Source organism: Symphalangus syndactylus, chromosome 24 (assembly GCF_028878055.3).
Source record: "Symphalangus syndactylus isolate Jambi chromosome 24, NHGRI_mSymSyn1-v2.1_pri, whole genome shotgun sequence".
NCBI classification, from domain to species: domain Eukaryota; kingdom Metazoa; phylum Chordata; class Mammalia; order Primates; family Hylobatidae; genus Symphalangus; species Symphalangus syndactylus.
The window spans coordinates 57380033-57392943 of NC_072446.2; the positions used below are offsets into that span (position 1 = coordinate 57380033).

General features: G+C 44.8%; 1 protein-coding gene and 1 long non-coding RNA gene across 4 annotated transcripts in view; one reads left to right on the forward strand and one right to left on the reverse strand.

Annotated features, from left to right (window-relative positions):
* The window catches only part of DTD1 (D-aminoacyl-tRNA deacylase 1), a 178541-nt gene that overhangs the window by 65315 nt on the left and 100315 nt on the right, over positions 1-12911 (reverse strand). The gene's annotated exons all lie outside the window — the stretch shown is intronic.
* LOC129474239 (uncharacterized) overlaps positions 2865-12911 on the forward strand; it is a 38588-nt gene continuing 28541 nt past the window's right edge. For 2 of the 3 annotated variants that reach the window (XR_008654500.2, XR_008654501.2), the window contains exons 1-2: positions 2904-3124; positions 9741-9789. This is a non-coding gene — a long non-coding RNA (uncharacterized lncRNA). Of the gene's footprint in view, positions 3125-9740; positions 9790-12911 lie in introns of all 3 variants that reach the window. The other variant, XR_008654499.2, reaches the window with a different exon arrangement.

Below are 12911 nucleotides of genomic sequence, written 5' to 3' on the forward strand. Positions count from 1 at the left end.
CTGTCCGGCCGAATTATCTGTGATGGAAATGTCCTATCTTTGCACTATCCAGTACAGAAGTCACAAATGGCTGTCAAGCATGAGAAATGTGGCTAGTGCAAATCAATTAAATTTGTAATTTTATTTCAGTTTAGCGCTTGTGGCTAGTGGCCATGCTACTGGACAGCAAAGGTCAGATAATCTGCCTTAACAACTGCTCTGAGATGGAAGCTTATTTAGTGTGACCCAAGTCTCCCCTTGGCAGAGCGTGCAGGCAAAATAGGAACCGGCATGCTTCCGGACATGCTTCCGGACCTCCTTCCCCTGCCCCACCCTCTCCTTGATCATCTTCCTCTGCAGTGGTGTTTCTCAACCTCAGCACTACTGACATTCGGAGCTGGATAATTCTTTGGGGTGAGGTCTGTCCTGTGCATTTTAGGATGTTAAGTGGCAACCCTGGCCTCTACCCACTAGAAGCTGGTAGGTAGCATGTGCTCCTCTCCTATATGTGACAACCAAAAATGTCTCCAGAATTGTCAAATGCCCCCAAAGGTGCAAAATGGGTGAGAACTACCGCTGTAGAGATAACTTTTAAAAACAACAGTAACAACAGTGATAACAGCAAAATTTCTGTTCTTAGAATTTCTGCCTCTGCTTATTTTACAGGATGAGGTTACCCTCTCATATTTGCCCTTGGTTAGGCATCTTTTCCCCACCCCTTGCACACACCCTTTTGAACCTGAGTCCATTGGAGTTCCTGTGCCATTTTTCTAAGGTTTCTGCCCATGTAAGCACATACACTGACTGCCCAGTTACCCTCCTGCTCAGGAGACTCACTGGAGACCAAATGACCTGCCTGTAAAGCTACGAACTACTGGCCGGGAGCGGTGGCTCACACCTGTAATCCCAGCACTTTGGGAGGCTGAGGCGGGAGGATCACAAGGTCAGGAGATCGAGACCATCCTGGCTAACATGGTGAAACCCCGTCTCTACTAAAACTACAAAAAATTAGCCGGGCATGGTGGCAGGCACCTGTAGTCCCAGCTACTCAGGAGGCTGAGACAGGAGAATGGCATGAACCCGGGAGGCGGAGCTTGCAGTGAGCAGAGGTGGCGCCACTGCACTCCAGCCTGGGCGACAGAGCGAGACTCCGTCTCAAAAAAAAAAAACATCAGCAGAGGCTACTGAAGATGGTCAAATGATGAGCCACTAAAAAGAACCTGTGTTTTAAGAAGTCCATTTAAGAAATGTTCTCTCGAGAAACAAACAAATAGTAACTTTCCAGCAGAGAAACCTGACTGACACCATCTTGACCAAGTGAGTCATCAAGGTCAGCATCAGTAGTCATGAGACACATCAATACCATGTGCCCTGACATGGCGCACCAAGGACATCAAATTCCCAAACTGAGGGGCATTCTAAAAAATAACTGGCCTGTGTCTTCAGAAGTATCAAGATCGTAAGATTGCAGGAGGCTGAGACACACCTAAATGAACGTGGGATTCTAGATTGGATTCTGGACCCAGTGGGACAATGGCAATATTCAAATAAGGCCTGCAGATTCGTTATTAGTTAATGCTATGTTACCAGTAACTTGCTGGTTTTGATCACTACTACAGATACGTGAGATCATTAACATTTCGGGAAGCTGGGTAAAAGGAATATGAGAATTCTTCTGGTCTATTTTTGCAACTTCATTAAGTCTGGAATTATTTCAAAGTAAGTTTAAGATACATATGTGTACACACATGTACACACACACAAACACACACAGGATCACTCTTGACTGTGTGGCCAGCAAGCCCAATGACACTTTCCAAATGCTCACCTCCTCAGCCTCTTATAGTGAGACAGCATGGAGCTGCCCTTCTAGAAAGTCTCTCCCACGAGGCTTCCACACTTAGGTAATTCCCTGGCTCCTCTTCCACTTTATAGCCATCCCCACACAAGCTGGGCTCCATCCTCCCTGAGGACCACCTCTAACAGATGACTTGCCTCAACATGGGAGATCTGACAGAAACTTGAAGGCCGGACCTCCCCATGACTGTCCTGCTGGCATCACGCGAAAACCCCAAAGCTGCCCCTCCCCATGTCCCTGTTAGCCTGTTCAAGGCTTGCTGTCACTTCAGGGTCCTTCTCCACATCTCCCACTTCTCTGGCCTTCTCTGTTCCTACTGCTGACTCATTTCCAGGCCTCTATTTGCTCCACCCAAGCCTCCTGCACAGAGACTCAAAGTGACAGATGGGGAAAAGAACACCGCTGCCTCAGGTGGGAAGACCCGGGTTGGAGGCCTCATTTTGCCATGGCCTACCTGTGGTTTTGCAGACAGCTCTTAGAGACTAAGGCTTTTTCACATGTAAAACAGGCTATTAAATAAGAGCCCCTAAGGCAGGCTCTCTTGACCTAATAGCCTTCCTCTCCTGCTGCAACTCCACTCCAGAGCGTGAAAATGCCACAAATCCACTTTCCCAAACTCCCTGGTGACCTGCTGGACAGTAAGCCAGCTCTGCCCAGAGGACATAAGAAAGTATGCTGGGCACTGCTGGGAAAGACTCCTCTACCTGGCAAAGGAAAGAAAATGAAGGGGAACACCAACCCTCCGGCCTGCCTTGGATGCAGACATGGAGGGTGTAAGGGCACTGCTGTGGCAGTCATTTTGTAACCAAGAGGAGGTGAGGTAAAGGACAGAAAGGACAACGGAACCCCAGCACCTGGGAGCTGCCAAAGTAACCAGCCCTGGAGTCCTTGGGCTCGGGCCTCGGAACTTATGAAAGAAAATCAAATGTACCTATTGTTTAAGGAACTTTTAACTGAGAATTCTATTTGACTGTGACTTTCAGCCATGGCAGGGTTCAGTTACCAACTATTCATAAGAGGGTAAGGAGACAGACGCAGGCAGGGAGCGGGAGGAGGGAATGGGAATGAGCTGAGCAGCAGCATCACAGCTGGAGGGCTGGACATGGATGACCAGCTCCTCACTTCCAGGTGTTTCCACATCAAGCATCCTGCAGAGAGCTAACAAGTTCATTCTACAAAGTACAGTTCTCACCACTTTATCCTTCCCCTGCTCGGAAACAGTCAATGGTTCCCCACTGTCCACAGGGGATGCTTAACGTATGTGGGTTATGCAGCTAGAAAGACAAGGTAAGGACTTTGGATGTAAATGTAGAGGTTAAAAAAATAAATCATTGAATATGTATAGATGAAATAACACTGAGATTTGCTTCAGAGTAATAGAGGATGTTAAAGGGTTGACAAAATCAGAGCTGCCATCCTGGGTGTCCACTGATGCTGGACACATGGGGGTTCGACAGACTCTTCTGCCCAGTATACATGTGTTTAATATTTTCTGTGATAAAAATTTAACATCATTTCAAGTTAATAATACGGAACTGAACTATGTAATTATTGTTAAAAAATATACATCAGCAGATCCTAGAAAAGCTTATCAGAATAGTAAAAATGTGTGATTTGCTGAAGTTTTACTGATTTGCTCATACAAAGGAGTTCATACCCATTTCGTGGAATTTCTCTTCAGTCAAAGAAAAATATTATCAGAATAAAGATGATCACTTGCATACTACTTATAATTGTGAAAAATTAATCTAGATGTCCAAGAGTAAAGTTATGGTAGACTGATTAAATAAATAGCATGCAAACATAAAAATTATATGAGTTGAGAGATCGAGACCATCCTGGCTAATGCGGTAAAACCCCATCTCTACTAAAAATACAAAAAATTAGCCGGGCACGGTGGCAGGCGCCTGTAGTCCCAGCTACTTGGGAGGCTGAGGCAGGAGAATGACGTGAACCCGGGAGGCAGAGCTTGCAGTGAGCCAAGATAGTGCCACTACACTCTGGCCTGGGTGAAAGAGCGAGACTCCGTCCCAAAAAAAAAAAAAAAAAAAAAAAATTATATGAGCTGAATATCCACACTCCAAAAATCTGAAATCCAAAATCTTCCAAAATCCAAAATTTTTTGAGAACAGACATGATCCTGAAAGGTTGTACTCCGAAAGTGAATTTCAAAGGAGAATTTTGGACTTTGAATGTTTCTATTAGGGATGCTCAACCAATAAGTATAAAAATATTCCAAAATCTGAAAAAATCCAAAACACTTCTGATCCAAAGCATTTTTTAAGGGATACTCTACCTCTATATAAAATTTAGTCACCCTCACTGAAAATGGTAAAGCTTTAAGTGAAAAAGTTCATGATGATTACATCAATAGGAAGGATATGTGAATATCTGCAAAACACTAGGAAGAAATAAGGAATCAAAATAGTTGTATTAAGCACATTGGTTTTCTTATTGTATTCAATGTTTTTGTAATGTTGCTTTAAATAATTTTTTTTTTTTTTTGAGACAGAGTCTCATTCTGTCACCCAGACTGGAGTGCAGTGGCGCGATCTCTACTCACTGCAAGCTGTGCCTCCCAGGTTCACGCCATTCTCCTGCCTCAGCCTCCCGAGCAGCTGGGACTACAGGCGCCCGACACCACGCCTGGATGATTTTTTTGTATTTTTAGTGGAGGCGGGGTTTCACCGTGTTAGCAGGATGGTCGTGATCTCCTGACCTTGTGATCCGCCCGCCTCTGCCTCCCAAAGTGCTGGGATTACAGGCATAAGCCACCGCGCCTGGCTGCTTTAAATAATTTTTAAGAGATTTACCCAATCTTAAGTATAAGATTTTTCTCCAGTTTCTCAGATTTTAAATGGAAGCAGTAAAAACTACAGTTCAGGCCAGGCGCAGTGGCTCACGCCTGTAATCCCAGCACTTTGGGAGGCCGAGGCGGGCGTATCACCTGAGGTCGGGAGTTCGAGACCAGCCTGACCGACATGGAGAAACCCCATCTCTACTAAAAATACAAGATTAGCTGGGTGTGGCAGTGCATGCCTGTAATCCCAGCTACTCGGGAGGCTGAGGAAGGAGAATTGCTTGAACCCGGGAGGCGGAGGTTGCAATGAGCCAAGATGGCGCCATTGCATTCCAGCCTGGGCAACAAGAGAAAAACTTAGTCTCAAAAACAAAAACAAACAAACAAAAAAAAACTACAGTTCACCTGTGAGCATAGTGACCTTTTCTAGACTCTGCTGACTCAGTGTGTCAGTCACGCCCATGAATTTCCTCCCTAACCTGAGCATCCATCATGACCGCAAGACCCCCAGTCTAGGAGGGCACCTGACCTGACGGGCTGGGGTAACCAAACCACCTGAGACCGGGAAAGACGCAGAAACCACAGATGTATCTTTCCTGGTCTTGGCAAGGCCCTGCACGTCCCCATTTTCACCTACAATGAGACTCCGAGACAGGCGGCCTGACTTGCTCAAAGACATGAGTGTCTGAGAGGTGGGGGAATACACACAGGCAGGAAGGTGACATATGAGGCCCACACTCCCCTCGCTCCTGGAAAATTCTAGGGAAGATTCTGGAGCAGAGATGTGCTCTTTACAGAAGACAACGCAGCCTGGGTACAGATATGACAACAGCATCCATTAAAATATGGTCAAATAGGAGTCTGCAAAACATCTTGACTTTAAGGGAAAACAATTTCTCAAGACTATTATAATTGTCACCAAAGCCTTAAATCCTCCCATCTTCCTGACTGAATAAAACTTGGGCCAGGCACAGTGGCTCACGCCTATAATCCCAGCGCTTTGAGAGGCTGAGGCAGGTGAATTTCTTGAGCCCAGGAATCTATGGCCAGCTTGGGCAAGATAGTGAGAACCCCATCTCTACAAAAATAAAATTAAAAATAAATTAGCCATGTGTAGTGAAACGCGCCTGTAGTCCCAACAACTTAGGAAGCTGAGGCAGGAAGATCACTTGAGCCTCGGGGGTTGAGGCTGAAGTGAGCTATGATTGCACCATTGCACTCCAGCCTGGACAACAGAACAAGACCCTGTCAGAGGAAAAGGAAAGGGAGGAAGAAAGAGAAAAAGGGAGGGAGGGCAGAAGGAGAGAGAGAGACAGAGAAGGAAAGAAGGAAAGAGAGGAAAGGAAAGGAATGAGAGGGAAGGGAAGGGAGGGGAAGGGAAGGGAAGGGAGTGGGGGGGAGGGGAGGGGGAGGGGAAGGGGAAGGAGAAGGAAGGGGAAGGGGAAGGAGAAGGAAGGGGAAGGGAAGGGAAGGAGGAAGGAAGGAAGGGAAGGGAAAGAAGGGGAAGGGGAAGAAGGGGAAGGGAAGGGGAAGGAAAGGGAGGGAAGGGAAGAAGAAGTAAAGGAAGGAGGGAGGGAAAGGGAAGGAAGGAAGGAAGGGAGGGAGGGGAGGGGAGGGAGGGGAGGGGAGGGGAGGGAGGGGAGGGGAGGGGAGGTGGAGGGGAGGGGAGGGGTAGGGGAAAGGGGAGGGGACTGGCATAGGCAGAGCATTTCCCTTATGGAAGGGATGAGATTCCCAGAGACCTGCATTGCTTTCTCCTGGTTTTATTTACCAACCAATAAATGAAATGCCTTCTTACAACCAGAGGCAGATGGGTGCCTGAATGAGAGACCTTCAGTATCAGTCTCGTTTTCTCCCAGGCAAGGACTGGTTGGGTTCTGTGGCCAGCTACCCAGCCCACTCCAGCTCTATGTGTGAATCGTTGCTGACGTTTGTACAAGGGAAAAGGGATTTTTTAATTTCTCCTAAGGGCTTGATGCTAACATGGAAGCAGGATCTGATTTTAACTCTTAACTGCAAGATACTGCAGGACACATTTGCAGAACACGTGCTGAGTATCTGTGTCCTGATATTTTTCATGCTGGTCATGACCTTAAGGGAATCTATTGGCACACATACTATACGCCGGGCGTTTTTAACTTGATCATGGTGGCTCTGAGGTGCAACTTTTTCTTCACATACTGTACATACCTGAGACCACTCTTGGGGGTACTATAGTCTTTAACCATGCTGTGTAAGACTGCTGTGGCATAAGTTCTCTTGTCCAAATAAAATTATTAATAAGATCTATATAGAGTGATAAACACACTTTTGATTGTTTTCTAGATGTCTACAAACAAATGCAATTTGTGACCTGTATATAAAAAAAGTAGGAGTCTGCAAAGTGTTCCATTTATGAGAATCTCACCGAGGCGTGTCCCCCTCAGGGAAATGCAATCATTTTGGAAGGCCCGGCCACTGCTCCCGAACCCAGTTGTTCCCTTTCCCAGTAAAGGCCTCTCCTTCCCGCGGCCTCCAGCTGAGGTTGCTTGTTAGCTTCTAAACCAGTTTTATAGTATGAAAGGTTACCGTAATAATAGCCTCAATGTATGTAATGGTGAGTGCTAAGCAGAAGGTTTCACACGTTTTCTTTGGAGCCCTCATCAATGCTCTGGAGAGCACGTTCTAAACGCCCCACTAACCAGTGTAAGAAGATGCAGCTCAGAGAGGCAAAGGGACCAACTGCAAGGCACGGGTGGGCTCAATTTACCTGCACTAATCTGTCTCCCCATTTGTAAAATATGATGCTTAATTATCTCTCTTCCCTGCTGAGAAGAGGGAATAGGAGCTTACTCCTGTATCCCCAGGGAGCCATGAGCACTGCAGTACTGACATTTATGATGTAAGAATTTCGTTCGCTTCTCACACCTTGTTCCTCACCCAGACGGTGTCTCTGTGAGTGCCAGGCCTGGCCTTTGTTGCTCCTCACAGCATCCCAGTGGTCAGAACAGGGTCTGAGAAGGTACTCAGCAACATCTGCAGACTAAACAAACTCATTCCAGAAAGGTCGACCATGGTGCTGTCAGGTAGTACCTTCAATGTGATGGAGACTTCCTGCATCCGTGCTGTGCAATAGAGTAGTCACTAGACACACAAGGCTACTGAGCACTTGAAACGTGGCTAGTGCAGCTAAGGAAAATTTTTTATTAATTTAATTTTCATGGCTACACGTGGCTGGTGCTAGCACGTTGGTCAGCACAGATCTAACTCCTAATTTCTAATGTCCTGCTCGTTTACTGTTGGGCTTGTGATCCCTGCATGTGCCCACTCTCTGTGAACACCTCACTGAGACTGGATACACAACAGGGATAAGGGTGCTGCTTTCAAGGTGCTTGGTTAAGGAGCAAAGGGAGAAAACAAATAAATGTCTAATAAATAAGTGTGATCCAGGCGGAAGACAATTTTTTTTTTTTTTGAGCTGGAGTCTTGCTCTGTCACCCAGGCTGCAGTGCAATGGTGCGATCTTGGCTCGCTGCAACCTCCGCCTCCTCGGTTCAAGCGATTCTCATGTCTCAACCTCCCAAGTAGCTGGGATTACAGGCATGTGCCACCAAAGCCAGCTAATTTTTGTAGTTTTAGTAGAGATGGGGTTTTGCCATGTTAGTCAGGTTGGCCTCGAATTCCTGACCTCAGGTGATCTACCCGCCTCAGCCTCCCAAAGTGCTGGGATTACAGGCATGAGCCACTGCACCTGGCCCTCAATTTTTCTATTACAAGAAAAGCTAGCAGAAAACAACAATGTTATTCACTGACTAACTTCTCTTCATTTACATAAAAGAGTCATATAAACAAATGTCCCCTCCCTTCCCATCCACCACCAACCACCACAATAAAGAAAAATACAAGGTCAAAAAGAAAAGCAAAGGATAATTTTGTTGGCCGGGTGCAGTGGCTTACGCCTGTAATCCCAGCACTTTGGGAAGCCAAGGCGGGTGGATCACTGGAGGTCAGGAGTTGGAGACCAGCCTTGCCCACATGGTGAAACCCTCTCTCTACTAAAAAGACAAAAAAATTAGCCAAGCATGGTGACACGCGCCTGTAATCCCAGCTACTCAGGAGGCTGAGGCAGGAGAATCGCTTGAACCCAGGAGGTGGAGTGAGTGAGCTGAGATTGTGCCACTGCACTGCAGCCTGGGAGACAGAGCAAGACTCTGTCTCAAAAAAAAAACAAAACAAAAAAAAAAAAAACCATGTCCTGTTTCTAGAAAATGTCCAAATGATGTACAAGTAGCATGTAGCAGAATAAAAGATAACTGATGTATTTTAATAAGAGTGCTGATTAATTCACATGCAGCTCTATCCTGTTTAGCAGAAAGATTTTTCACGGATGATTTCATAAAAAGTAAACATAGTTTATAGGCGTATGGTGCCAAGTGCTAGGAACCAAGGTTCAGAGCCTCAGCTCTCCTTCCAGGCAGTCAGTGGGGCTCCTCCTGACTCCAGCCCAGATGGCTCTGCCTTTAGTGCATCCCTTTGAGCTACTGACCTCAGCAACAACTGAATCAGTGCCATAGCTAGCAGGCATTTGTCTTCTTCCCTCAATGAGTGGATCCATTCATAGTGGCTTGTACTAGCCTGATGAAACCAGTTAACCTTGTCATAAAGGCAGAGTAAAATGACCTCTTCTCCCCCTAGCCTGCCCCAAACCTGCAGATAAAAGGCATTCCCCCTGGCAAATAGCCAAAGGAAGCAGAGATACAGACAGCTTGTGGCAAATATGAGTGGAGATGCTACGTGCCAGAGACTTTTCTCTAAGAAGTTAGAAACCATTTCAGTACCTCCATCACTTACAAACAAGCCATCAAATCAGCAAACATCAAACTCCTTGTCTTGTAGGTATCATGTTAATATTTAATTACACATGGAAGAGGGAGACCACTAAGTCCCTGCATTGGCCAATGTGTACACTAAAGTGAAGAATAAACTATGGAGGAGAACACAGTTTGGGGTGTGGCTCTCACATAATTGGTAATCAGTAGACAATAAAAGTATGTTCTTAGATACATGCTTTACTGCGCCCTAAGTTGTAAGTAAGGTGCTAATTTTTTTTTTCTTTTTACATAGGCACAACCTCTTTGGTCTCCGCCTCTTTTCGTGGCACAGACACCAAAAGGTAAGTAAGTGGCAGCCTGAAAACTGGCTTTATGTTGAGCAGGTGTGAGATTCTCCAAGCAGTAGGGGCCAAGGCTGGGGAGTGGGAGTAATGCATGCACCCCAGATGCAGGCAACAAGGTGGGACATTGTCTAGCCCTGCACTGTCCAATATGGTAGCCACTAGCCATGTGTGGCTATTTAAATTTTTCTTTTTTTAATTTTATTTTTGATTCAGAGGGTACATGTACAGGTTTGTTACCTGGGTATACTGTGTGATGCTGAGGTTTATGGTACAGATGATCTCATCACCCAGGTCGTGAGCATAGTACCCAATAGGTAGTTTTTCAGCCCACATCCCCTTCCCTCCTTTCCCACTCTAGTAGTCTCCAGTGTCTGCTGTTCTGATCTTTACTTCCATGTGTACTCAGTGTTTAGCTCCCACTTCTAAGTGAGAAGCAGTATTTGGTTTTCCACTCCTGCATTAATTCACTTAGGATAATGGCCTCCAGCTGCATCCATGTTGCTGCAAAGGACATGATTTTGTTCTTTTTATGGCTACAGAGTATTCCATGGGGTATATGTACCATATTTTCTTTATCTGTCCACTGCTGATGGGCACTTAGATTATTTCATGTCTTTGCTAGGATGAATAGCACTGTGATGAACATATAAGTACATGTGTCTTTTTGGTAGAACAATCTATTTTCACTTGGGTATGTACATACTCAGTAATGGGACTGCTGGGTTGAATGATATTAATAGTTCTAAGTTCTTTGAGAAATCTCCAACCTGCTTTCCACAGTGGCTGTACTAATTTACATTCCCACAAACAAGGTATAAGCATTTCCTTTTCTCTACACTTTGCCAGCTTCTGTTCATTTTTAATTTTAAAAATTGCCATTTAGACTGGTGTGAGATGGTATCTCACTGTGGTTCTGATTTGCATTTATCTGATGATTAGTGACAACAAGCATTTTTCCACGTTTGTCGGCCATGTATATGACTTCTTTTGAGCAGTGTCTGTTCATGTCCTTTGCCCATGTTAAAATTCTGCCCAAAGCAATTTATAGATTCAATACCATCTCTATCAAAATATCAATGTCATTTTTCATAGAAACAGAAAAAACTATTCTAAAATTCACAGGAAACCAAAAAAGAGCCCAAGTAGCCAAAGCAATCCTAAGCAAAAAGAACAAAGCCACAGGCATCACATTACCTGACATTAAACTATAGTATAAGGCTACAGTAACCAAAACAGCATGATACTGGTACAAAAGCAGACCCACAGACTAATGTAACAGAATATAGAACCCACAAATAAGGCTGCACACCTACAACCATATGATCTTCGACAAAGGTGACAAAAATAAGCAATGAGGAAAGCACTTCGTATTCAATAAAGGATGCTGGGATAATTGACTCGCTATATGTAGAAGAATGAAACTGGACCCCTACCTTTCACCATATGCAAAAATTAACTCAAGATGGATTAAGATTTAAACGTTTAGACCTCGAACTATAAAAATACTGAAAGAAAACCTAGGAAATACCCTCTTGGCATAAGCTTTGCTAGAGAATTTGGCTAGGTCCTCAAATGCAATTGCAGAAAAAACAAAAATTAACAAGTGGAACCTAATTAAACTAAAGAGCTTCTGCACAGTGAAAGAAATTATCTATAGAGTAAACAGATAACCTACAGAATGGGAGAAAATATTTGCAAACTATGCATCTGACGAAGGTCTAAAATCCAAAATCTACAAGAAATTTTTAAAATATCAACAAGACAAAAACAAAAATTCATTTTTTACATGGGTAAAATTATTTTTTAATTTTTTTTTTTTTTTAGAGGCAGGGTCTTGCTCTGTCACCCAGGCTAAAGTGCAGTGGTGTGATCACAGCTCATTGCAGTCTTGAACTCTTGGGCTCAAGTGATCTCCCACCTCAGCCTCCTAAGTAGCTGGGAATACAGACACACACCACCACGCCTGGCTTATTTTTGTTTTTCATAGAGACAAGGTCTCACTAAGTTGCCCAGGCTGGTCTTGAACTCTTGGCCTCAAGTAATCCTCCTGCCTCAGCCTCCCAAACTGTGCTGGGATTAAGGCATGAGCCACCATACCCAGCCGCTATTTTTTTTATTTTTTATTTTTTGAGAGACAATGTCTTGCTCCGTCAGCCAGGTTGGAGGACAGTGGCACAATCTGAGCTCACTGTAGCCTTGAACTCCGAGGCTTAAGTGATCCTCCTGTCCCAGCCTCCCAAGTAGCTAGGACTGACTACAGGCATGGGCCACGATACCCAGCTTAAATTCAAACTTATGAAAAAATTTTTAATTAAGATTTAAGTTCCACAGTCTCACTAACTGCATTTAGAGTGCTCATTAGTCACAAGTGGCTAGTGTCCAATGTATTGGACAGTGAGATGTAAAATATTTGCAACACTGCAAAAAATTCTATTGGACAGTGCTGGTCTAGATAGTTTTTTTTTTTTTTGAGACAGAGTCTTGCTCTGTCCCCCAGGCTGGAGTGCAGTGGCGCATCTCGTCTCCCTGCAAGCTCCGCCTCCCGGGTTCACGCCATTCTCCTGCCTCAGCCTCCCGAGTAGCTGGGACTACAGGCACCCACCAACACGCCCGGCTAATTTTTTTGTATTTTTAGTAGAGACGGGGTTTCACCGTGTTAGCCAGGATGGTCTCGATCTCCTGACCTCGTGATCCGCCCGCCTCGGCCTCCCAAAGTGCTGGGATTACAGGCTTGAGCCACCGCGCCCGGCCGGTCTAGACAGTTTTAAAACAAATAATAAAAAAGTCATTATGGTTTTTATTGTCCACATGCACTGCAATTTTAAACAATGTTAGTGATAAAATACCAACATCCTTCCTGCCCCCATTGACCCTCTCCATATGCCACTGTCCAAATAAACCTGCCTAGTGAGACAGAGGACAACTTTAATCCAAGAGCAAACTAAAGCCTCAGTTGCATCCCTGCTCAAATGAATGCTAAAAATGAAAACAACAAGAAACTAGTGTATATTTCATTCCCTTTTTCTGTCCCTAACAGAGGTACCCTAAAGAAAGTCTATAGGTGATTCTATGAAAATCTAGAGAGAAAACTAGTAAAGAATTTTAAATCACCAAACTCC